Here is a 24,920-nt window from a genome sequence, read left to right as displayed (position 1 = left end):
AGGGGCAGACAAGTGAAAAATAACTTTTACTATTACTCCGCAGAAAGGTTCTAGGGTCAGAATCACTGCTTGGCCAGAAGCCTGGAAGTGAAACCATCACCAAATGTGAGAAAGAACATCAGAGAACCAATTCCGCGCTGTGGCTCCGCGGGTCTGCCAGGTGTAAAGGTGAGAGAGAAGTGAGGGCTTATGGCACGGTGTGTTCCAGAAGAATTTCACTTCTCCATATAAAGGGCATCCTACGTATGTGTGGCACACGTTGACTCATTCTCAAAAGAACTGAACAGCTGACTTAGGATCTATGATGACGTGGGTGTGCAGGTACTAACCAGGATGGTTCTGCTAATATTAGACGCCTCGGGACAGAAACGTTCTCAGGTGGCGCTGAGGCTTGGCTCCTGTTGGGGACTGAATCTGCGGTGCCCACAGTGGGGCTCCAGGGGTCAGGGCTGCACCTGGGGAGCCCCTGTCCTTCCCTGGCCGTTTTCCCACTTGACGTCCACACCAATCACTTTTATCGGAAGGAACCTCAAACTCCTGGAGGTCTGAGGAAGCCAGGAGCCACGGGCACCTGTGGGCCTCAAACCCACAGCTTCTGACTCCAAGAATGGTCAGGTACCCACCTCCCCCTCCTGCCTTCTCCTGAGAGAAGCTCATGCTGGGAGGTGGTGTGGGGGATGCTTCCCTGAGGCTGTCGGCGCAGTGGCCACACCTCCCGAAGAAAGGCAACACGAGGCTGGTGCTCTGCCACTCCCCATGCAGGGTCCTGGAGAGCCTTCCTCTTGCCTTCCTCCCCATGAATTATTGAGAGCTGGCATTTTGGGGTCCGGCAGACCCGGGTTCAAATACAGGGCTCTCAGTATATAGGCTGGATGACTTTGGGTTAATTCACATTAGTGCACCTCGGTTTCCTCATCTGACAATGGGGCATAATGTGAATATTTCCCAGGGCTATAACGAAGAGACAATCAAATAACGTTTGTAATATACCCCGTCAGTGCTGGCACTTCAAAGTCTTCTACAAGTGCTAGTTCTAGTCCCCTCTCCTGCCCAGCCGCCACCTTGCCAGTTCTCATCCTCTGCCCCAGCCCAGTCTGCATCTCTGTTCACCCATTTTAGGGCTGATCACGTGGGGGAACAGAAGTGTTCACTGGGGCTGAGGCAGAAGGACAGAACTGGAGATCTGCTGTACAACAGAGGACCTACAGTTAGCAATACTGTATTGTATGCTTAAAATTCTGCCAAGAGGATAGATCTTATGTTAAGTAGTCTTACCCCACAAAAAAATTAAGTTAAAAAAAGTAAAATTAAAGTCAAAAAATAAAGGAAGCGAGGAAACTTCTGGAGTTGAAGGATAAATTCATGGCCTTGATTATGGTGGCGGTCTCATGGGTGTGCACTTATCTCCAAACTCATCAAGTTATGCATTATATATGTACAGCTTTTTGTATGCCAACCACACATAATAATATGCTTTCTCTGGTTTGGAATTCTGCCTTTGAAAATTGTGCTGTTGTTTTCAAGGGAGGTAAGAAAATGTATTGGGGAATAGAAAAGCAATTTCCAAAAGTCTTTTTGACCCTGAACCTGTAATAACATCAGGATGGAGACCCAACTAGAAGGGGAGGTGGCCAGAGGTGGTGGAGACGTCCTGGGTTTGGAATCAGATGGCCCCGGGTTTGAATCCTGACCCCAGCCCACACTGGCCTAGACCTGGGACAAGTTATTAGCTTCCCTGGGCTTCCTTTAGAAAAAGTGGGTAATGACATGTGCCTCTCAGGTGGGCAGGAGGCCTGGGATGTACCTAAATGACAATGCGGCAAATAGTCTAGTTAGCCTGGGGTGGGCACATACGGTGATGGGTAACCAATCCGAATTGGTTTCTTTCCTCATCCTCTCCCTCTTCAAATACGCAGGAGCCTCAGCCTGGGACCAGAGCCTCAGAACCTCCATCTCATAAGCCTCAGAACCTTCCCCATCCTGTAAAGGGGCACTACCTTGCCCGTGGGCGTTCACTCAGCCTCCAGAGCAGACTTGTTTGTCTTTGAAGGGATTTTGGGTTGCAAGAACAATCTGGTCACCAGGTGATTGTCAATATACAACCCATAACCCAGAAGAGTTGATTTTCCTCTTTAGCTGACCTATCGATAGGTATACAGTTTAGAAATGATATTGTGGATAAAGGTGAACTTCTGCGAAGAAAAGCTTTGAGACTTCTGGGGATAACTGTATTTGAAACAAAAATGTAAAAGTGTAGTCAACTCATGTGTGGCTGATATAAGCGAGGGGACCCAGGAGGCGGAGCTCCCCTGACCTTGTATAAGGGCTTCCCGTTGAGTGTTGGTGCAGGAGGGGCCTTTACAGGTCAGAGAGGGGCAGTGCCACCCGAGGACCCCCTAAGGGGCAGGCCAAGTGAGGGCCGGCCAAGGCCTCCTCTAGGCCCGGGCACCGCCTCTCCTTCTCCGACCAGTGGAGGGTTCCAGAGTGTGCTGACGAGCATCCATCTTCTTCCATTTATAAATCAGGTGAAATGTGTTGCTTCAGAAGAGAGGATGGGGGGTGGGGTGGGAGGCAAAGGAGCAGAATCCACCCCAAATTAGCAAAAAGCCCAAACTACAGCATGTTCGTAGCTCCGAGGCACAACACACAGGGCTAGATACACAGATCAGGAACAGGGACTCAGAACAAAAATGAGGTCCATTGGTGGGACTGGCACGGTGTTGGTGCAGGAGGGGGCCTGGCACGGTGTCGGTGCTTAATAAATACGCCGTGAGTGAATGAAAGCGAACGAATGAAAACTGAGTGTCCACTGAGCCTCAATAGGCAGTTGGCCCCTCAGAGAGAAGAGCTCCTGACAGCCTGTTGCGGTTGACTTGTATCTCCCCAAATTCATTCGTTGGAGTCTTAACCCCCAGTTCCTCAGACTGTGACCTTATTTGGAAATAGGGTCTTTACAAAGGTCATCAAGTTAAAAAGATGTCATTAGGGTGGCCCCTAATCCAATATGACTGGTGTCCTTATAAAAGGGAAAATGTGGACACAGAGACAGCACAGAGGAAGAACGCCTTGTGAAGATGAAGGCAGAGACCAGGGTGAAGGCCATGATCGCCAGCAAACCCCTGGAAGACAGGAGGGAGGCCTGGAACAGATTCTCCCTCACAGCCTCAGAAGGAACGGGCCCTGCCGACACCTTGATCTCGGATTTCCAGCCTCCAGTTTGCCAGAAAATAAGGTTCTGTTGTTTAAGCTTTTTAATAGTCCCAGGACACTCCCAGATAGGTCCTGAAGTTTCGACTTCCGCTCTGAACCAGTCACACAGGCTGTCACTCACACTCACATGAGCAGGGCTCCAGCCAATCAGAGTTGCCAGATTCCTCTCCACGCAAGGCAAGGTGGGAGGAGTTACATGGCGCCTCTAGTGGACAGACACTCAACCGAGGACCTTCCTTTTTGGAGACCATTTTGCTTGGTGGGATACCAGCACTTTCAGGAAAATAAAAAATATTAAGTGTCTGTGCTCAGAGGAGAGGCCCTGAATCCTGCGGGCGAGTAAGTTCTGTCCGGTGCCTGCAGGAGGGGACGGGCGGCCCTGCCTTGGGTGCCTCAGCCAGGGTCCAGGGGTAGGGGCTGTGCTGGGATGGACAGATGTCCTGAGCTCCAGTTCCTGGTGCCCCAGGTCACGTCCAGGTGACCATGAGTAGGTCTGTTAGCTTTTCTGTGCCTCAGTTTCCTCACTTGTAGCAGGACAATAATAACTCCAACCCTCCCAGGCCTCTGGGAGCTGCTGCATAGATGGAATCAGTTAGACTCTCAGAGGACCAGTGCGGTGGAGTTGATGGCGGAAATCACGGCGTTTCAAAGCGTGCAGACCACGTGCATGATCCCTTACCTTCAGTTCTAAAGCCCCAAGCGTCCTGAGTTTTTCTCCGTAAGTTTGATGCTCACACTCATTTGGCAGCAAACCCTGACCCGAACCGATCTGAGGCTGTTCAGTGGCTCTCGTTCCACTTCTGGTGAGTGTTCATACATTCGGCTGTGGAAATATCAAGGTGTTTGATTATTGAGTAATCGCTGACCCGCTGGAGAGGTAAGGGAGCGTTTGGTACACGCATCCTGTGGCTTTTCTAAAACCTGAGAAATTCTGGGCCACTATGGATCTGAATATTCCCAGCCCGTGCTGGGCGCTCGACACATATCGTGCTCTCTTCTCCTGAGGAGACACAGGAGGCGGCGGTCAGGAAGCTCCTGCAAGGCTGCAGGGCTGCGGGGCAGTGGGACCAGGAATCCAGTCTCTGCGAGTCCGTCTACTCATCACAGTGGAGGGCTCGAGCTGTGTGTGGGTTTCCTGGGGCTGCCATGGCCAGTACCACGGACTAGGGGCTTAAAAGAACAGAAGTGTATTCTTGCACAGTATGGAGGCCCGAAGTCCTAAATCGAGATGTTGGCAGGGCTGGCTCCCTCTGGAGAATCTTCCCAGGCCTCTCTCCCAGCTTCTGGTGGCTCCAACAATCCTTAGCATTCCTCAACTTATAGACTCCAACCTCTGCTCTGTCAGCGCACGGCATTCTCGCTGTGTGTGTCTGTGTCTCTCCTCTTCTTATAAGGACGCCAGTCACATTGGATTTAGGACCCACTCTGATCCAGTACGACCTCATTTTAACTAATTACATGAAGTGTATGTGATATGGGGCCTGAGAGAGGAGAGGTTGATTTCAGGAGCCGATGGATGGCGCTGCTGCCCTGTGTGGCTGGTGAGCTCAGGTTAGGTCATGTTGAGCTGAGGTGCCCAGCGACATCCAAGGAGATGTTCAGGGGGCAACTGGGTTACAGGCCTGAGCCTGTCGGTGTCTGGCAGATGTCTCTCAGATATACTGTGCAGCCTCTGAGCCGGTGGGCAAGTGACTGGACAGGGCCTGGCCACCCATTTTGCAGGAAGCAGAGTGACAGTCTGTGATGCTGCAGTTGGTCCTATGGCTTGACCCTGGTGGAAACTGAGTCCCCTACACCAGTGTCCCCGGCTCCAGACAGTGCCATTCCCAACCTCCGGCCACTGCTCTAGACCAAAGGGCCCTTGGTCCATGGCCAGGGTAAGACAAAGTAGAGTTTTGGCAAGACAGCAGGCTCTGGAGTTTTGAAACTGGAGGGTGAATTCTGTCTCCATCCCTACCACTGGCTGACCATATAATTCATCATCCAAGCCGGGACACATTGGAGAGTAAAGAAGACACATTAAATATTACCTAGGACAACAGGCATAAACAAGACTGTCCTGGGCCCCTGACATGTGTGGATGCCCCATAGCTGTGCAGCTTGGGAAAGTTACTGAATCACTTTGAGCCTCAGTATTCTCATCTGTAAAGTGGGGACAATTGTACTCACCTCCATAGGATCAAATAAAATAAAGAATGCCTTCAACAGAGGGCAGAGGAAGGCTTGCTATAAATATACCTACAAGAGTAACACTAACAGAAAGTCAAATTTATTCCCTCCTGAAAGCTCACTCATATGGGTGTACCACACACCAGACATTCAAGCCCCCTCCTGCCACAGCCCCTGCACTTCCTCTGTGCTCAGGATGTGCTGGCCCCAGGATCTGCACCTGCCTCCCTCTGCTCCTCCAGGCCAGATATGGGCACCTCTCTCCTGGATCGTGGCCTCCACCTCCCAGCTGACTCCCACCTTCCCCTGCATCCTTCCCATCACCATGCAGTCATCTCAGAGCACAGACCTGATCATGTCGCACACACCTGTGCAGAAACCTTGGGCAGGTTCCCTCTCCCCGGATAATGCATTTTACTCCACAGCCTGGCATTCTAGACCATGTAGTCTGGTCCCACCATCTTTTCTGTCCTACTTCTCTCCACAGTGACCCACTGCATGTCCCCTGAGGCAGCCTGCCTCAGGACGTTGGCTTATGCCACTTCCTTAGCCAGAATATCCTTCCCTGTCTTTGGAAACCAATCCATCCTTCAGCCAACTTCCAAAAGTAGAAGAGCCTAAACACCTGCCCAGGTCTCCTCCACCTCAGTCTGTGCATCCACGCCAAGTCAAGCTAGTGTCCTGAGCCTCGGTCCTCCAAACTGTAAAATGGGGCACCGACCTCCCTCCTGGGACTCTGGCGAGGTCAGTGAGATCACAGATATGGAGAATGCCTTGTGAATGGTAAAACCCGGAACCAAGGCGTTATTACCTTTTCAAAGCTCTGTTCAAATGATTTCTTGACAAGCCCCTCTCGGACCACCCCTCCCAAAATGAACTTTCCTCTCCTGTTCTCCCATTGCTCTCACTCTGTTCTGTTTTTAATGCAGGCCCCCCCGAATTATAGTTCCTCACGTCTGTACTTTCTCTGCCAGAGCCCCCACTACACCTTGGTGTCCCAGGGCCTGGGACCCTTCTGACTGGATGTGAGTCACATAGCAACTGGTGTAGGGCCTTGTACACCACAGGTGCATACTGAATGCTTACTGAGCTTCTTTTGAAGTCCTTTTTCAAGATTCATCTTGGCCTTTTGTAGGAACCTTTCACATGGGGGAGGAACCGAAGACCGATTCTTGAGTCTGAGAATATTCGCTGCTCTTTTTGGTTCTTTCCAGCGCACTAGGGCTTTCGTAGGCATGACTCATTCATCCTCACCAGAACCCTGTGGCATGATAGCTATTGCTATTCCCCTTCTTAGCCAGGGGGTCCTTCGAAAACAAAGGCAAATTAAAGCGTGAAGTCTCTTTTTGAGGTGCAGTCCTAGGGCGCAGGAGTGAGGGGACAGGGCCAGAAGGAAAGCGACATCAAGGTGACGGATTACCGGGCTGTCCACTGCTGTTTGCGGGGTATGTGGGCTGTGTTACAGAGCATTCCATCCAGCCAAGGAAGGGAGCGATATTGATTTGCTGGCTCCTTCCGGAATCCTGTTTCTCGTTGGTCCAAGTTCATTGGATGAAGCCCTACCTAACTCCCCCAGAATTCTGAGTTGTGTTACTCAACCCCTTGGCCGGCCACAAAGCTTCACTCAGAAACCAGAAGAGCGGGGAACAGCCGGGGTCCCTGTGGGTCCACAGGGTTGGACGGGTGCCAGAGCCCTGCAGCACCCCTCCAGCAGCCATACTGAAGGATGGCCCGCACCTCGGGGCCTGTTAGGCCAGTGAGGGACTGCGACTGGGGCTCTCCACTGAGCAAGTAGCCAATGTCTGGGGCCTGGAGGAGCTGAGTGGGTCTGGGGGTAATTGTAGTTGGTTGGATAATTCCCATTTTACATCTGAAGAAAGGGAGGCTAGGAGACGTGGAGTAACTCGCCCAAGGTCACGAGGCTGTTAAGGGGTGGACCCAAGTCTCAAACCCAGACATTCAAGCTTCAATCCAGGGCCCCTGTCCACCTGACCACAATGCAGGGGAAGAGAAATGTGGATGCTGGAATGAACTGTAGGCACTGCTCATTGCTAGGGCCATTATTAATAGCCCCCCCTTTCCAAAAATGGAATGTATTTCTCTTTTAGCATTCATTCATTCATTCACCCCCTCACTCACTTATTCATCCTCTAAGCACCTACTTGGCCCTGGGTACACCGTGCCTTCCTTCCACATACATATACCGTGCTCTGCCCAGAGGCCAGGCTCAGAGTCAGCTCAGGCTCCGGTGGGGAGGAAAAGTTACCTTTATTATGGGACAGAATGCCCCCATGCGAAGTAAGCTCTGCGTGGTGTGGCAAGTCTCCAGGGGAGGAGTAAGGAATTTACACGAGGAAATTAGAGGAAGCTTCCCAGAAAAGGTGGCATTTGAAGTGAATCTTGGAGGATGAACAGGATTTTAAAAAGGTGAGTTATGAGAGAAAGGGCATTCCAGATGGAGGCCACAGCACGGGCCACAGGAGGGCAGCTGGAGTGCAGGATGCGCTCAGAGGAAAGTACATGGGCGGCAGCAGCACCGGGCTCCCCGAGCATCTGCTTACAAGAGCTACAGCTCGGTTTTCCTCCACATACCCGGTTCCCCCATCGTCAGAGGGCACTCCAGCCCCTGGCGTTTGTTGCTTGCTCAGGAATTAGGTGGCTGTGAAAGCAATAGAGGGGCATGTAGATGATCACGACTGTAACCCGAATTAATTACAGAAACTTGCAGACAACACTGTAACATCTCTACAGTGTGAGCCGCTCTCCTCCAGCCAGCCTCTGCCTGAGTCTGTGTGAGTCATGGACGACCCGAATATCCTCTCTGTTGATTTAATTACATACATGGCCAAGGAAATTATTATGAATTTTTACCAAAAAGCCAGTGACATTTACAGAGATTACAGTAGGAATCCTCTTGCATGCTCTCTCTCTCTGGCTCTCCAAACACTGGTCCCCTGGGCAGTCCACTTTACCAGACTGGTGTCCAGGCCAGCAAAGCACTAAGTACGGGGGACACCATCCTGAGTTGGGCTGAAGCCGGAGTGGAAGGAGCCAGAGCCTCCTCAGGGCATCCAGAATCACCCTTTAGTTTTGCATTTGGTGAGCCCTGCTTCCTCCTGGTTTGTGCTAGACCAAACTGATCATGACCACTTAGAACATGTGTTAGTTTTACTCTGATAACAAAGCTCACAAATTAACCAGCGATCCCTTGCTGAGTGCTTCCTAAAGTCTGGGTGCTGGGGTCAGGGATGAGAGGCCCCGGTGTTTGAGGGGTCCCAACAGACAAACACATAAGTCACTGTGGCAAATGCTCTAATAGAGGCCAGAACAACATTGGAGTCCTCACCTGAAAAAAAAAACGCCAACAACTTCTGCTGACAACAGAAGTAATGTGTGGCATGTTGGCACATGTTGAAAGGGGCCTTTGTCGATTGTGTGTGCCTGGGTAATTTTTGTGCTGTGGAGGAAGATGAAGTTATAATGACTTATCAGTTTAAACGTTTACTTCGAAATAAGATCGCACCGTTTCTCTCCAGCATCTTTCAAACATACCAGCACTTTACCAATGCTACTGGAGCAGAAAGCATTCCGACCTTAATTGACGAGGATGGTGACTCCACTTCGGTAATATTGACTCGGAGACATTAACCTCCTGGCTGCGGGGCTGGGAGTTTTGAAATGCGATCTCCGCAGCTGTAGTTATAATTGTTTTACGTCACATTGACCGGGCACGTTTACAATTTTTAACAACTGTCTTAAAAAGTCCAGTGACATCTGTTGAGAGTTTAATTGTGAATGTAAAAAAAAAATTCATTAAAGGAACAGTCAAGAGATCGGTTTTCACACTGTTGAAACAACACGGTGGCCATCAGGCGGTGGGGAATCCGGAGACAGGACTCATTTCATCTCCCAAGTCGCAGCGCTAGGGCACAGGGAGGCAGGAGGGGATGCAGGCAATTTAAATAAAGTGGGAGAGGGAGAGGGAGAAGGGGAAGAGAGGGAGCAGCGAGAGCCAGAGCAGAAAAGAGATGAAAAAATGGACATTTTTCCCTCCACCGGAAAGTATTTATCACCCGAGACTTAGGCCTGGCGCCCCGCTTTCCTCGGGTTTGGCTGGGGAGGGGGCGGAGGGAGGAGGAGCGCCCGGCCCGAGCGGCCCCGGGCTGGCCGCCCCAAGCGGCGGGCCGGCGAGTTTGCGCCCCTCCGCGCGGCGGCAGTGCGCACGCGCGCGCGGGGCGGGGGCGGGGCCCGCTCCATCCGGGCACTGCCGAATTAGCATCGTGTCGAAGCACAACTTTGCCGAGGCCCAGCGAGATCCAGGCGCGCGCGCCGGAGGAAATATAGTCCCTGCCGGCGGGCGGCGGCGGGCGGGCGCGCGCGGGGCTGTGCGGGGCTCCCGGCGCCGGGGGGCCATGCGCCGGGCCGCGCCGGCAGCCCGGGGACCCGGCGCAACTTGCCGGGCAGACTGAGGAGTTGGGCGGCCGCGGCGCCCGGCCGCCTTTCTTCCCCCTCGCCAGACCCCCCTCCCTTTCGGCCGTGGGGGAGGGGGCTCGCTTCCCCCCGGCCCGGAGACCCGGTGCGCGCCCGCCCGCTCCCGCCCCCGCGGAGCCGCGCAACTTCCCGGGAGCCGGGGCCAAAGTGAGCGAAAAGTGCTGCCCAAATTCCCGGGATGGAGCTGCAGAGCCGGCCCGAGGCGCTCGCTGTGGAACTCGCGCGCCACCAGGTAGGCGGTGGGGGCTCCAGGGACCCGAGCCCGGCGTCCTCGTCCTCGTCGCAGGGTCTGCATGGCTGGAGGTGTCCGGAGGGGGCCGCGCCTCGAGCCTGCCTCGGGGTGGGAGGACTGTGCACACGCACGGACCCCCTCTGCGCTCCCCCTCCGCCCCCCTCTCCTGCAATCCTGCACAGTGTGGGGGTCGGGGGCCCGTGGGACCATAGCCCGGCGTCTTCTCATTCTCGACGCAGGGTCTGCAGGGCTGAGGGTGCCGGGAGGGGACCCCTTCGTGAGCCTGCCCCGGGGTGTGCGTGTGAGTGTGTGCGCCGACCCCCTCCGGCCCCCGTGCAATCCTGCACAGTTTGCAAAAGTAGTTTTGGCGATGGTTGCTCGGGCGAGCGGCGGCGCGCGGCCGGAGCCCGAGCGGTATTGCGGCATGCGCGTGTGTGTGTGTTGGGAGATTAGGACGCGACTTGAATATTTATGAGCTTTGCTCGACACGGACTCGCCGTGTTTGCCAGGCTCTTTGTTCCTCCCCCCTCCCCCGGCACACACTCACACTCACTCGCACACGCAACCCGGCCGGGAACTTGGGGCGCGCTGCGGGCGGGGGGCTGCGGCCCGCGGGCTGCTGGGCGCACTGGAGCCCCCGGGGCCGCCGGCCTGAGCCCGCTCCTCCGTGTTTCCGCAGAACGGCGGCCTCAAGAAGCGGCTCCACGAGAGGCAGCCGCGGATCGCCGCGCTCAGCGACAAACAAGTGAGCGAGCTGGAGCTGTCCCCCACCCCGCGCTGCGGGAGGAGGGTCGCCGGGCACTTGGGCAGCACCCTAAAAAGTGCCGGCCTCGGCGCCGCACGCTCAGACGCCCAAAGGAGTCTGTCTCCAGCCTCCAAGTTACCCGCCCCTCCTTTTCTGGAAAGAAAGAGCCGGGTTCTCGGAGGCCGAGCGGGGAGAGCGCGGCTCCGGCAGTGGTCGAAGGAGAGAGGCTGCACTTAAAAGGCGGCGAGCAGCCCGGCGTCCATTGTGAGTTGGTGGACATGTTTTTGGAATGTGGAAATCTCTCCCGGCTCCATGTCCCCCCCTTCACGACGGTGTGAGGGTGGGGGTAGATAGAGGGTGGCGGTAATTCGGGCCTGGACACCAAACTCCTTGGAAGCGGTGTCGGGGTTCCATTGCAAATCTTATTTAAAGAATCGTTCCTCTGGGCTCGCCCCTCCCCTCCACTTCTCCAGCATCACTTTTTATTCTTGGAACCTGACGCCAGCTCCCGGGAACAAAAGAAGGGCGCCCCCAGGACCCCCCAGTTCTGCCCCAACTTTGATCTCCGCGCGTCAGGTGTCGATTGGGACACACCGGAGGCTCCTCGCGGTGGGGGGCCCGGCCGCCGACCCCCCTCCGGGCCCCTCGGGGAGGAAAAGTTGTCCATTGTGACTTAGTTGCGCTGAGCTCAGCGCTCGGGGTTTCAGCACCACGAACAGATGCCGCCGCCGGAGCGCGGCCGGCCGCGCGCCCCCCCCGCCCCCCTCCCCCCACACGCACTGCCGCCCCTCTCCCGCGCTGCCCCCCCCCCGCCCGCCCCCTCCCCGCACACGCACTCCGCCCCTCCCCACACACGCACTCCCGCCCCCTCCCGCCCCTCCCCGCGCCCCTTGCCCCTCCCCGCGCCCCCTCCCCGCCCCTCCCCGCACACGCACTCCCGCCCCCGCCCCTCCCCGCACACGCACTCCCGCCCTCTCCCGCGCCCCCTCCCGCCCCTCCCCGCACACGCACTCCCGCCCCTCCCCCGCCCCCCTCTCCGCACACGCACTCCCGCCCCTCTCCCGCGCCGCCCCCCGAGCCGAGAACTTTGAGCGGCGCAGCCAATGGCGCTCTCGGGGCTCCGAGGCGGGCGGGGGCGCCGGCGCCCGCCCCGCGGGCCCCTCCCCTCCCCGCGCCCGCCCCGCGGGCCCGCCGGCCGTCGATCGCGCTTCCCTCGGAATGCCGGCCGCCGTCAGCACCAAACTTGGACAGCCCCCGCCCCGGCTCGGCCGCGGAGCAGGTCCCCTTCCTCCTCCCCCACTCCGGGCCGGGCGGCCGGATCCGGTGCCCCCTCCACGGAGGAATTCTCGGGGGGGGGTGGGGGGGGGGAGACGAGATGGGCGGGGATGGCGGCGACCCTGGAGAGGAGAACTGGGAGGCCGGGTGTCCTCGTCGAGTCTTTAAAGTTGACAAGTGGTGGGAGGGGGCGTGCGGGAGAGGAGGGGGCCGGGGTTGCGGAAGGAAAGATGGCTGTTCCCGCGGGTCCGCGCCTGGCCAGGGGCGCCTGCCTGGACACGCGTTCACCCCTCTCTGGCGGTGCCGCGGCCCCCCTCCCCGGCCGCGCGCCCGCCGTCCAGGGGTGGAAGCTTCCATTCCCGCCGGAGGGGGGCCCGCGCGCGCCCCCGTCCAGGGGTGGAAGCTTCCATTCCCGCCGGAGGGGGGCCCGGCGCGCGGCCCCGGCGAAGTCGGGGAGTTCGCGGGGGGAGGGGACCAGGCCCGGCATTACCCTTTTGATTGCTTTGATGCCATTTTTGGAGGGGGAGGGGTTGGAAGAACCTTCTCCGCTGAGCACAAAGGTGTTTAATCACTGTGTAGAATCAAATCAGATACTTTCTTTAAAAAAAAAAAAAACCCACCACCAAATCTGGTACAGTGTGATAGCTGAGGGTTACTAAGCCCTTTTTTCACTGGGTAAAACGGCAAGTTGTTGCCTCTTATGCTCGGAGTAGAAGATTTAAAAGAGAGAGAGCAAATCCAATAATCCAGCGGCTTTTATTGCAACAATGTCTCTTTATGTGTGCTTCCACGTAGCAGTAGTTTCGCTGTTCGTAGTGGCTTTCCGGAGCTTAGGTTTGATCATTTCTTCTGTATTGTAGCAACTATTTCAAGGCTATTTAAATTTTTATGATGATAGTAAATGAGTAGCTATTTATTATCTGTCAGGCTGGAATTTAGATGAGGCTGAGAAACATTTGAAAATCCTGTTGGAAGGCTGCGGTCCAGCTCCGCGAAGGAGCTGTCCGACTTCAGGCTGCCTTTGCCTTTAAATTTGAACTCGGGGAAGGATGCTTGCGAATGGAATGTACCTCCATCTTTTTGTGTGTGTGTGAGTGTGTGTTTAAAAAGAAAGAAAACAGCGAAAACTTTTGTTCTCCGGCCTTTTAAAAATGTTTCTTTTAAATGACTAAAAATAACATCTGGTAAGCAGCCAGGGTTTGGCCTGGCCATCAGAACTTGTGTTTGTAACTGGAAGTGTGTTGTTTTTCCTTTTCCCTTTGTGGCATTTTATGTAACAAGGGCTCCTAAAAGACGGAGTGGAGGGGGCTGAGGCTGTGTGCAGCATGCTAATACAGCTGCCTTGTCTCTCCCAAGCTCGGCGGTGAAATCTTTCAGAGGTCACCTATGAAATGAGTTGGGTAGGCTTAACATTTACTCGTCTCTCTCTCCTTGGGAGAGTTTGGTGGTGATTGGCAGCTTGCCGGGGAAAGGTCGATGAGCAAGCTCTTGGAGGTGATTCTGGGCTGCACCCAGGGTCTTGAAGAGGAGCCGTGGGGCTCTGCTTGGTCACCCCAGAACCTGCCCAGGAGAAGCTGAAATGTGGGAGCAGGTATGAAAAAGCCAGTATTTCAGAGTTTGTTCTTAACTCAACATAAAATTAAAGGTGGTGTTCATTTATAGATATGCTCGGGGAGAAACTCATACCATCTCCACCTCCGGAGATGTGTGCTTTTGTGCCGCTCCCACTTGGAATATGGGACATAAAGGTTAAGTTTCAATTGAAAGTGCACATGTGGATGATGAACTGGATAGTAAAATGAATGGATGACCCCATTATCCACGTCTGTTAGAAATACAGGAGCAGCCGAGTAATATCTTTTGGTGCCCAGCCATCAGTTTCCCATTCATGCCCTTGGCACTGGAATTTTTTCAGTTACTTCTGGAAACATGGGCAGGCGTTTAAAGATGTTTATCGAGGACTCCTATAAGTAAATAGATTGTTGATCACAAGTAGAGAGAGACAAATTCTGTAGAACTCCCCAGTGTTTCTCCTACCGTTGGTGGACTAGGGGATAGACGGGAAACCAGCTTCCATAGGACCTGGCTGTTTGACAACGGAGTTCATATTTTTCCTTAAAAAAAAAAAAAAAAGGAGGTGTGGGGGAGGTGGTCAGAGGTGAGTTGTGGCCAGCCTGGAGTGGCCGGGCTGCATCCCCAGGTGTGGCCTCGCCTGGCTGCTGGGTTGTGATTCCAGCGGGGCACAGACTCTGCGTCTTTAACGAGATATGATGTGTGAAGACTCCATTAGTTGCTCCAGTGGCTTTATGCCGTGAATTTGCAGCACATGCAGAGAGGAAGTAACATTTTTATCTAAATTGTCAAGCAACAAGCAGTTCTGTGTAAATAACAGACCCATCATATATAGTGGGTTTTTTTTCCTCCCTCTTTGGAGTTCTTAGCACAACATCTAGATGCTGTGTGTAGTGGACATCCCCAGACCTGAAGTTCACACAAGTTCAGATTCACCATAGAGTGAGAAGACCCTTCTGTGTGAACTGCGGTCTCTGCTGGTGTGGCCTATAGAGAGAGACCCCAGAGGTGAGCTTGGGGCCTTGAGCACTGCTTGACCCATCGATTTGATGAACTCGGGATTCCGAGGGGCTGTCCTCAAGTGCGGCAATAAAAATATGTCTTCTTGAAAGATATTATGTATGTGGCATGCACCCGGGCGCTGAATCATGTCTTCACCGTGATTCACTAGCCATGTTGGACACCAGAGGGATTCCACCTTGGAAATCTCCACCAGTTACTTCTAGAAATGGGGTGGATTTATTCCGAAAGCTCTGCAGTTGTTCATGGTCCTTTAGTAAAAGGATGTTCCATTTTCTGAACATTATTTCCAAGTCTGCTCTCATACAGTAGGGTGAATTTTAATCTTCCTGACCTAGAGTTTGAGATCTCATTCTTAAAACAGCATCGTTACATGTTAAAGAGAAAACTGAAGCTCCACGTTTCATGTTCTGAGGGAGAGAGCAGGGGACTGAGACAGCAGGGGCCCAGGCCTGACTTCACCACTGCCACCTGTGTGGCCTTGATCCCTGACTCCCCCTCGCACAGCAAAGTCTCCCGGGCCCATGGTTTTATCTGAGCCTGTTCCCAGAGCTCCTCTTCCCCATCCTTCTACCACTCTGTTCCCTTCCACCCGTCATCTCTTAGCTGGAAGATTGCAGTACCCCCCTCACTGCATCCACTTTAAAAAAAATTAGCTTTATTGAGATATAATTCACATATCATATAATTCACCCATTTAAAGTGTACAATTAGATGGTTTTTCGTATATTCACAGATATTTGCAACCATCACCACCATCAATTTTAGAACATTTTTATCTCTTCAAAAAGAATCTGGCTGTTACTTGTCCCCCCTCCCCAAGCCCTAAGCAACTACCAATCTACTCTCTGTCCCTATAGAGTTGCCTGTTCTGGGCTTTCGTGTGAACGGAATCATACAATCTGTGGTCTTCTGTGACTCCCTTCTTTCACTGAGCATAATGTTTCAAGGCTCGTCACAGTTGTAGCATGTGTCACTATCTCATTCCTTCTTATGTCTGAGTAATATTCTATTGTATGAAATGACCACATTTTGTTTATCCATTCCCCAGTTGATGGACATTTGGGTTGTTTCCGCCTTTTGGCTATTGTGAATAGCATACTGTGTCTTAAATAGTAAGTGTCTTAAAACCTGCACATGATCACGGCACCCCCTGGCTCGAGACCTTCCAGTGGTGCTCCATTGCTCTGGGGATGAAGCCTGGGGGCCCTCAGAACCTGCAGGGATGGCCCTGCCCACATGCTCGTCCTCTGCATGGGGCACCCTCCACCTCACTCCTGTACCCGCCAGTGCGGCTTAGTTGCTTTCCAGCAGCTCTTCTGGCACCTCGAGCATTTTCCTCGATCGTCTGATTTGACCTTTTCATGTCTGCTCTCTGTGCGAGACTATAAGCTGCATGCAGGGAGGGGGCTGTGTCTGCTTTACCCCCTCCCCTTATGTTCTCGAGCAGGGCTTCCTAGGGGCTGAATGCATATTTGTTGAACCAGTGGATGACTTCGTAAAGAGATGGGTGTGAGGAGTAGCAGTCATGTAGTTAATGGTCCTAGTAGAGTCCCCAGCCTGTAGTAGGCATGCTATAAATGGTAGATCCTAGGGGCTGGCCCCGTGGCACAGCGGTTAAGTACGTGCGCTCTGCTGCTGGCGGCCCGAGTTCGGATCCCGGGTGCGCACTGATGCACTGCTTGTCAGGCCATGCTGTGGCGGCGTCCCATATAAAGTGGAGGGAGATGGGCACGGATGTTAGCCCAGGGCCGGTCTTCCTCAGCAAAAAGAGGAGGATTGGCATGGATGTTAGCTCAGGGCTGATCTCCCTCACAAAAAGAAAAAAAAAAAATTCACATGTTCAAAATGAGTGGACATAGGTGGATAAGACCAGCAGCTCCCTGCCTTGGAAACCTCAGAAAAGAGTGAGGCATAGAGATAACCATGTTTCAAGGAAATTCCAGAAAAGTTCTGTGAAAATCGTGCTGTGGGAGCACCTGCATCATTTCTGGCCTGGAGATCAAGGACAGGTTCCTGGAGGAGGTCGGGAGGGGTCCTCAAGGACGCCTGGGGTTGTAGACGGGAGGAGCTGGTGGCCAGTCCTGCTAAGGGATAATGGCCTGAGAACTCCTGCAGGGGCTGGTGAGTTTGCTGGCAGTAGAACCGTGAGAGAGAGGAGGAGAGAGACAGCAGAGAAGGCGAGCTGGGGCAGAGCAGGGAAGGCATCAGAGGCCGGGATGCAGGGCCTGGATTTTATGCCGTAGCCTCCGGAATGGCCAGGGACTTTCAAGGCCCAGGTCAGGAAGGTATGGGAACAAGGCTGAGGGCAGATGAGAAGGGAGGGAGTGAAGGAGGCCTGAGTCCCCTCCTGCTTGGCCCGGCCATATGAGCTCCTTAGATGTTTGTCACCTACGTGGGGAAGCTCTTGCAGGGACGACAGGGCCCACACATGACATGGGAGAGGAGGCTGGGAGGCTGCTGGACCCGTAGCCCTGGGTGACCAGAACGTAACAGGCTGGAGAGCGGGGAACCACACGGTGCCCTCCTCCTCCTCTCTTCACCAGAGCTTCGTGGAGCTGAGAAATTAATGGGGGACACTCCTGAATGTAACTGAGTGGACAACTCTGCTCAGTTGGTTTAAGGGAAAAAAGTGTGTGTGTATACATATACACGTGTTTATATTTTTCAGTTACATTTTCATTATTTTATTTTGACTATAAAGTGTACAATAATAAATAGTAAGCATGTTGGTATATACCAATAAGTATATATAAAGTCTGTGTAGTATATATAAAATCAGTTAATAATTTGTCCAAAATTGTGTTACTAAAATAAGAGGATTTGTTTTTGAAGTAAGAAAAATAATTACCATTCTCCTGCTAAAGTAAAATCTTAACTGAGGAAGGTGGTGATCGATATTTTCTATTATTTCTATAACATTTAGGAGATAAGAATTCTACTTTTAAAAAAGTTTTTATTGTAAAAGCAACACATGCTTCTTGGGAAAAAAATTCACAGTACAGATTTGAAAGTCGTAAAACTTAAGCCCCTTTCTTCCTGCCCATTCTCGCTTGTGGACGAGAGCAGGGCTGGTTTTCAGGTGTGTTAAATCGGATATGTTCTGTGCACACACAAACATCTATGACACAGATAAACGTGCCTAGTGGATGCGTTGAGCGTGCTGTTCCTAAACTTGCTTTTTACACTTGACATTGTTTTGTGGGCATCTTTTGGGAACAACTCAATTAATTCCACAAACATTTAACGCGCTCCTGCCAGGTGCTGGGGATGTGGAGGTGATGGGGGTGCTGTGTAATAGTGACGTCTCCTTTTATAAAGCTTTACACTTATGAAATGCTTTCACTTGGTCTCTGCTTACAAACATCTTCATATATGGTTGGGGAGGCAGGTAACGTGTCCCGTGGGGCCCAGCGAGGTGTCTGCATGAGACGTTAAGCCACCAGGTCCCCTGGGCAGCAGATGGGGAGATGTGCTCTGGTGGGGCGTGTGGGGAGCGCTCCGAGGAGGTGACATTTGCACCTGTAGGGAAGCGTAGAGACAAGTCTTACACTCAGAGTCTTGGCTGCCTGCAGCACCATGCTCTTCAACCGGTCTGTCCCACTCCTCCGACGCACACCTTTTTATTTGACTGTCAGGATAGTCTCATGACTTGGGTCAGGCTGGGCAGATGAGTCTTCCCTGCGGGACAGATCAGAGAAGGGCCACTTCCCAAGGTCAGACAGCTTGGGACCGCCGAGAGGGTGCCCCTCTTTCAGCCCCTGCCTTGTCTCCAGCTGGCCCCTGCGTGTCGAGTTCACATGATGTACTGCAAGAGCAAAGGCCCTCAAGTCAGGACACCAGGCTTCCATCCCAGCTCCCCTAGCTCGCTGAGCCTCGGGCGGGTCATTCTGCCTCCTTGAGCTCCCTGTTCTGTCTATAAAGTGGGACTAGTAATTAGACCTCTCTCACCGGGTTATTGAGATGAAATTAGGTAATAGGTGTGAAAGTGCATCTTAACTACAGAGCGAAGGGGTTGATTTGAAGAGAAGGGGTTTGAAGGGGTTGATTTGTGGTCGGTGCACCTGTGACCACAGGAGACCCTGCCGAGCCCTGCCCTGCGCCCGGGGGAGCTGGGAGCCTTTGCACTGTTGCTCGTCCTGTGTCGGGCCTTCTTTTCCGAGAGAGAGGGCGGCCTGTTGCTTTGTCCCTCCTGGTAGAGGTTGGCGGAGACTATGCCGTCTTCTCCAGCCAGTCCAAGGAGTTCGCTTTGATATTTCAGCCTCTGAAAACACCTCCTGTCAGAACTCTACAATTGATTTCAATTAACTCGGAATGTTTTCAATGAGGTAACTCTGATAATAACTTTGGTAATCCCACGATGCCTCATTAGAGCTGTGGGCCACGACGATTAGCCTCTGATTTAGCAAGTTTTTCCTCCAATGCCTTTGTCTGCTCAGGAACCAAATCCTGGGCTCGCTGCTGTCTTGATTTCACTTGTGGGAACCAGTGCTAACTGTGGCCGCTGCCTGGCCTGCCCACCCGCTGAAGCCTGCCGCTGGGCTGGAGGAGGAGGCTTTCCTCTTCCGCACTGGGGCTCTGGCCAAGGAGCAGTGTTTTGGGCACGCTCTGGTCCCACGCTGGGGGCTTAAGGAGGCCCCTTTGGGGGTGTCTGTGGGCGCTGCCTCCGAGGCCCTTGCCCCAGACACAGAGGGACTTTGGAGAAGAGGCAGGTGCCCAGAGGAAGGTGCAGTGTGGCCACACCATTCGTCTTCCCGACTCTGTTTGGAATTCAGTGTTTAAGGAAATAGGAGTCTGGATTCGATTTTCCTTCCAGAAGAGGGCTGCTAAGAAGGCTTTTAACTTTTGTCTCCGAGAGGCATGTGAGAAAGAGCTTAAGCATGGGCTTTAAAACTGGACAGACTGAGCTCTAAGCCCAGCTCCATCCTTCAAGAAGGGCCGGTCCACGTTCAGTGGCTGTAAGCTGGGAATGACAGTGCACCGCACATCAGAGAACGGAGTGCAGGCGGGTGGCAAGTGCCCAAGAAATGGCATGAAAGAGGTGCTGGGAGGATTAGATGAGATGGTATCTTAGGTTCTATGTCCATAGTAAGTGCTCAGCAAGTGGGACTGGGACATCATCTTCTGGTCCTCCAAGAGTCACAACTTTCCCATCTGATGCTAACCCTGAGCCAGGCCCCTTTCTAGTGCTCTCTGTGGACCAACTCATTCACTGTTCACTCAGCCCTTTGGGGAAGGCCTGCTCTTAATTTCCATTTTATTCAGGAGGAGGCGGAAGCCCAGAGAGGTTGACTCTTGCTGATGTCACACAGCTAGCGAGGGGAGGAGCTGGGATCCAGTTCTGGGGCCTTGTGGCTTCATGATCTTAACCCCTCCGCTGGAGTGTGTGGGAGAGACGACAACACTTTGTGCCACAAATATGAAAAGTTTGGTGTGTCTTGTAACTCCAGGGCGTGCGTTCAGATAACAGTAAAGGGAGTTAGTGCGAGAGGTGACCGCCACCGGCGAATTAGCCAGTCCGTGATGAGTGGAAATTTTACTCTGCGGTAAAAGGTCCCAGAACTCTGGAGGGAGCCTGGTCTGCATCCAGTCTCTGTGTCTCCCAGGAGGCTGCCTGCTGGCTGGGACCAGGGTGGCGCGTGTGTGGCGGGCCAGGACCAGGGAGGGGTCCCTGCAGCACGGAAGCTGAGCCAGGGGCAGTCGGGAGGGTTGGACGGACCCAAAGCGGCTTCTCCTCCCGCCCCTCCTCCCGAGGCCCCCTCAGCCCCGCCTGGGCCTGAGCCCCTCTGGCTCTGCTGCCCTGTGTTTCTTATTATTATTCCTGTTATTATTTGACACTTTAAGGCATCTTCTTATTTGGAAATGGCCTCTGTTCTCCAAAGGAACAAATATGCCTCCTTAAGGTTTCTTGTTGGCAGTTACTTATTGTTCGGTGGTGGCAGTTGCAGAGCGTGGTGAGAAGCTGCCGATGTGGCTTTGTTGTGATGACCTCTGACTGCGGGCCGCGGGCGGCCGGGCAGGCTCAGGTGGGCTGCGCTTTACACATACATACATATATGTATTTTTATTTTATTCATTGATTTTTTTGCTTGGCACCTGTGTTGATCTTACTAAAACACAGCAGAAAGAAGTACGTCCATGGGGGATTTTAATTTTTTGTCCCAGGGTGAGTGGGTCTTCAGCCCCCAAGTAAGATTAGAGAGCGGGTTGGCTGGGTCCTTATCTCAGAGCAGGGATGATGCTGCCTCCCAGGCGAGGTTGTCCTGAGGATTAATGAGGACGCGTGTGTCCCAAGTTGGCGGGCTAGTGGTTAAGATCCCGTGCTCTCACTGCTGTGGCCCAGGTTCGTGTCCCACCCAGGGAACCATACCCCCTGTCTGTTGGTTGTCGTACTGTGGCGGCTGTGCGTTGCTGTGATGCTGAAAGCTACGCCACCAGGATTTCAAATACCAGCAGGGTCACCCGTGGTGGACAGGTGTCAGCGGAGCTTCCAGACTAGGCAGACTAGGAGGAAGGACCTGGCCACCTGCTTCCAAAAAGACTGGCCGTGAAAACCCCATGAATAGCAGTGGAGCGTTGTCTGATAGAGCTCCGGAAGGTGAGAGGACAGCGCAGAAACCCAGGCAGGGTTCTGCTCTGCTGTCCACAGGGTCACTAGGAGTCGGAATCCACTCAACGGCTCTAACAACGTGTCCCAAGTGCCAGTTGGAATTCCCGACAGGCAGCAGGGCAGTTGAATTCGAGGAGAGCTGTATCAATATTACTTTACTAACAGCAATGTGAGAAGGAGAAAGCTGGTGGTGCCCCAAAGATGTTATTGCCATGGAGAAGTAGGCTGGCAAGTGTGGCTTTTTGTCAGGGCAGAAACCTCTGGGTTGCTTTTTGTCTCCATAAACTGGCGTGTCCACAGCTGGGATTGGGTCTTAAACTTGGGATTCAGTGGAAATTGAGAGCACAGATGCCCCAGACGTGGCCTGATGGCTTCAGCATAGGATGTGAGAGCCAGGGCACCTCTGCCTACCCCCAGTCTTACATGTGGGAAGCTCAGGCCCTAGGTGGGGGTGGCATCCAGAAATCAGAAGTGGCCCTGGGGACCCTGGTCTTCCTGACCACCACACTGCAGCCACACAAGAAGCCTGTTTTTGTTTAAGCAATTAAATTCTATTCACTGGAGTTTTCTCTCGAAAGCTGCTTGCCCAAGAGGGCATCCCCTGTGTGAGATGTGCTGGGGTCCTGCACAAGATGTCCTTGTGACAACAGGGCCACCAAGAAAGGACCCTGGGGCAGACACCCTAGTGGTTTTCAGGACGGGTGTTAAACTTTCAGAGCAGGTGACTTCCGATTTGCACAGGTGAGGGACAGGCAGCTTTGGCAGGGCACAGCACATTCCACAACTGTCCATTTTATGAAACTTACCGAATCAGATTGACAGCAGATCTCCAGGTGCAGGTAAACTTCAGAAGGAGTACCTGTAGGGGCTGTTTGTCACTCAGCCCACTGTGCACATTTCTGCTTTCAGAGTCTCACTTCAGGGTAGAGTCACCCCCAAAATAGAAAAGGGGCTGAAAGATGGTATTGGGGGGGCAGTCATTTTTAGGGGAAATAATGACTTCTTTTTGATCTCTTGAGTGGAGGCAGCAGAAAGTTACTTGACATGGCAGATGGGGGTCTGCTGGGGCCTCCCTGGGGGATGCCAGCAGGCTGTGCATGGGTGATACTGTAATCAATTCGAGGAGAGGCTTTTTGCCCCAGGAAAGAGAAGAAGGCAGAGATGGGGCAGGAGAGAGGGGAAGAGAGGGAGCTGTGTTTCTCTTTGATGTCATTCAGGCGGAAAGCCAATCTGCACATGTAAATGAACTTGAAAATGCAATTAAAAATATATACATATTGGAGACTGTGATCCAGGATTTAATGTGAGATGCAGGTTACAAATGACAAGCAGCCTTGTCTTTAATCAGCGATACCAGCTCCTCTCTGTGATTAAGGTGTCCCGGTGGTGATAAACGCACCACGGATAGTCACCGGAATTGTTTCTTAAACTATGGTTTGATAGCCCCGCTGACTGCAGACTTTGCTTTGCCCACGTCACCAACGTCCTTCTGCCAGCTGCCACTGCTGAGGGGACACGTGCTTAAGAAGGTCTCTCCAAGGGCTTGGCAGGTGAAGTGACAAAACAGTTACCCGTGTCATCGTGGACAGAGATCAAAGGGGGGCTGGACATTGTTACGGCCACAAGCACTGGGAACTGGGCAGAAGTGGGTGCCTTGCAGGGAGGTCGCAAGGAACCAGAGGTGGCCGGTGTCTTAAAGCAGGAGCTAGGACGTGGGGGACCGGGATATTCAGCATAGGGGTCTGGAAGGGAACAGGGCGGCAGAGCTCTCTGTGTCTCAAGTCGCTTTGCGTATTCTCGGGGTGTGCCCACCGGCCTGGACAGCTTGAGTGTGTCCAGAAGAGGGAGCTCAGCGGTGAGAACACTGGCAGTCACCACTCATTAGAGAATGATGTTCAGCACCTGCCTACTATGTGCCATCGCTGTGCTGGGCGCTGGGGACACAGCGGTGGATGGAATAGGCCCTGGAGATGTGCTCACCGTCTCAGAGGGGGAGACAGGTCATAGAGGAGAAACATAATAAATGAATTATGGAGTAGGTTAGGAGGTGACGAGTGCTCTGGCAGTAAGTAGAGCCCGGTAAGAAGTGTGTGTGTGTGTGTGTGTGTGTGTGTGTGTGTGTAGGGCAGGTGGCTATTTTAAATAGGGTGGTCGAGAGGGGCCTCATTGAGAAGGCAGCATTGGAGCAAAGGCCTGCAGAAGTTGGAGGAGTGAGCCCTGTAGCTCTCTGCAGGAAGAGTGTTCTAGGCAGAGGGAACAGCCCATGCAAAGGCCCTAAGGTGGGATGTGCCTGCTGTTTCCAATGGAGGCCAGTGTGGCTGGGAGTGAGTGAGTGACAGGTGAATGTGAGGAAGGAGATCAGAGAGCTGGGGGGACGGGATGGGGGCTGTCTTCTCCAGCATGACTGACCCCTGCCTTTAAATCGCCGACTGGCTGTAATGTATTTTGACTAGAAACTGGAAGTCACCAGAAGGCCGATTTCAGCTCCAAGTCGGGAGGAATTCCCTGAGAGCAAGAGCTGTTCGGGGATAGAGTTGGTTGTTCTGGGGCCGGCCCGGTGGTGCAGCGGTTAAGTGCGCGCGCTCAGCTGCGGCGGCCCAGGGTTCACTGGTTCGGATCCCAGGCGCGCACTGACACACTGCTTGTCAAGCCATGCTGTGTCGGCGTCCCATATAAAGTGGAGGAAGATGGGCATGGGTGCTAGCCCAGAGCCAGTCTTCCTCAGCAAAAAGAGAGGAGGATTGGCAGATGTTAGCACAGGGCTGATCTTCCTCACAAAATAAATAAATAAATAAATAAAATTAAATCTTCTCAAAAAAAAAAAAGAAAAGAATTGGTTGTTCTGAGACCTCTATCTGCCAAACCACCCCCTAATCAGCAAAAGGGGAAGCAGCAGTTGGGGGGGAGACCAGGCTGGTCCTCCCTATGCTGAGACCCTGGAGTTCAGAAATGCTGAGACTCATCAAGGATCCCGTACTGCCTCGTTACAGTCTGTGATGCTCTAACATAGAATCACAAACTCCAATGCTGCGGGGCCTGCAGGGCCAGCGAGTGGTCCTGCCGAGGGCCGGCCCGCTGAGAGACGGAGCCCCACAGCGGGGCAGCAGGCCCAGCACCACCCTTGTCATCACGTGTCGGGGGCCCTGGGCAACTTGCTCCTTTGACTTTTCAAGAGAAGCCAGAAACCCATGCTATGTGAAATCTCCTGAAGTTTCCATGTGGGCTGTGCATTAATGCTTTTTCTAAATTCTGCTGGCCTAGGGAACACTCCTGCAGGCCGGGTCACTCCTGTCTCCTCCGGGGCCCGTCCTCTGATCCCCCTTCCCAGGTCCATCCCCCGTGCCCTCCACACCTGGCTGCCCCCTCTGCCTCGTCCAGGCCCAGCTGGGGCGGGCAGTTGCCCTGACCTCGCCCACAGGGACTGGCGTCCCTTCTCCCAGCTTGCGCCCCTTCCCAGTTCCATCACGCTGGGTTGTAATCTAGTAATTTCCTGCCTCCTTCACCTCTGTGTCCCCCACTCACCATCTCGTGTGGTGCCCCTTACAGAGCGCCAGATGCAGAGCTACGGGGTGGGTAGCTGATCGTGAGCCCTGAGA

At 53.5% G+C, this 24,920-nt stretch overlaps 1 protein-coding gene across 1 annotated transcript in view; it reads left to right on the top strand.

Annotated features, from left to right (window-relative positions):
• Positions 1-9,769: 9,769 nt before the first annotated feature.
• The window catches only part of LOC147911246 (5'-3' exoribonuclease 2-like), a 117,391-nt gene continuing 102,240 nt past the window's right edge, over positions 9,770-24,920 (top strand). The window contains 2 exon segments of the mRNA XM_087428404.1: positions 9,770-10,102; positions 10,782-10,847. The gene's annotated coding sequence lies outside the window, so the exon portion shown is untranslated.

The sequence above is a fragment of the Ceratotherium simum genome, unplaced genomic scaffold (genome assembly GCF_057802395.1).
Source record: "Ceratotherium simum simum isolate JZ-2026a unplaced genomic scaffold, ASM5780239v1 HiC_scaffold_45, whole genome shotgun sequence".
NCBI lineage: Eukaryota > Metazoa > Chordata > Mammalia > Perissodactyla > Rhinocerotidae > Ceratotherium > Ceratotherium simum.
The sequence above is the reverse complement of the archived record's forward strand: the minus strand, read 5'-3'. Positions and strand labels throughout refer to the sequence as shown.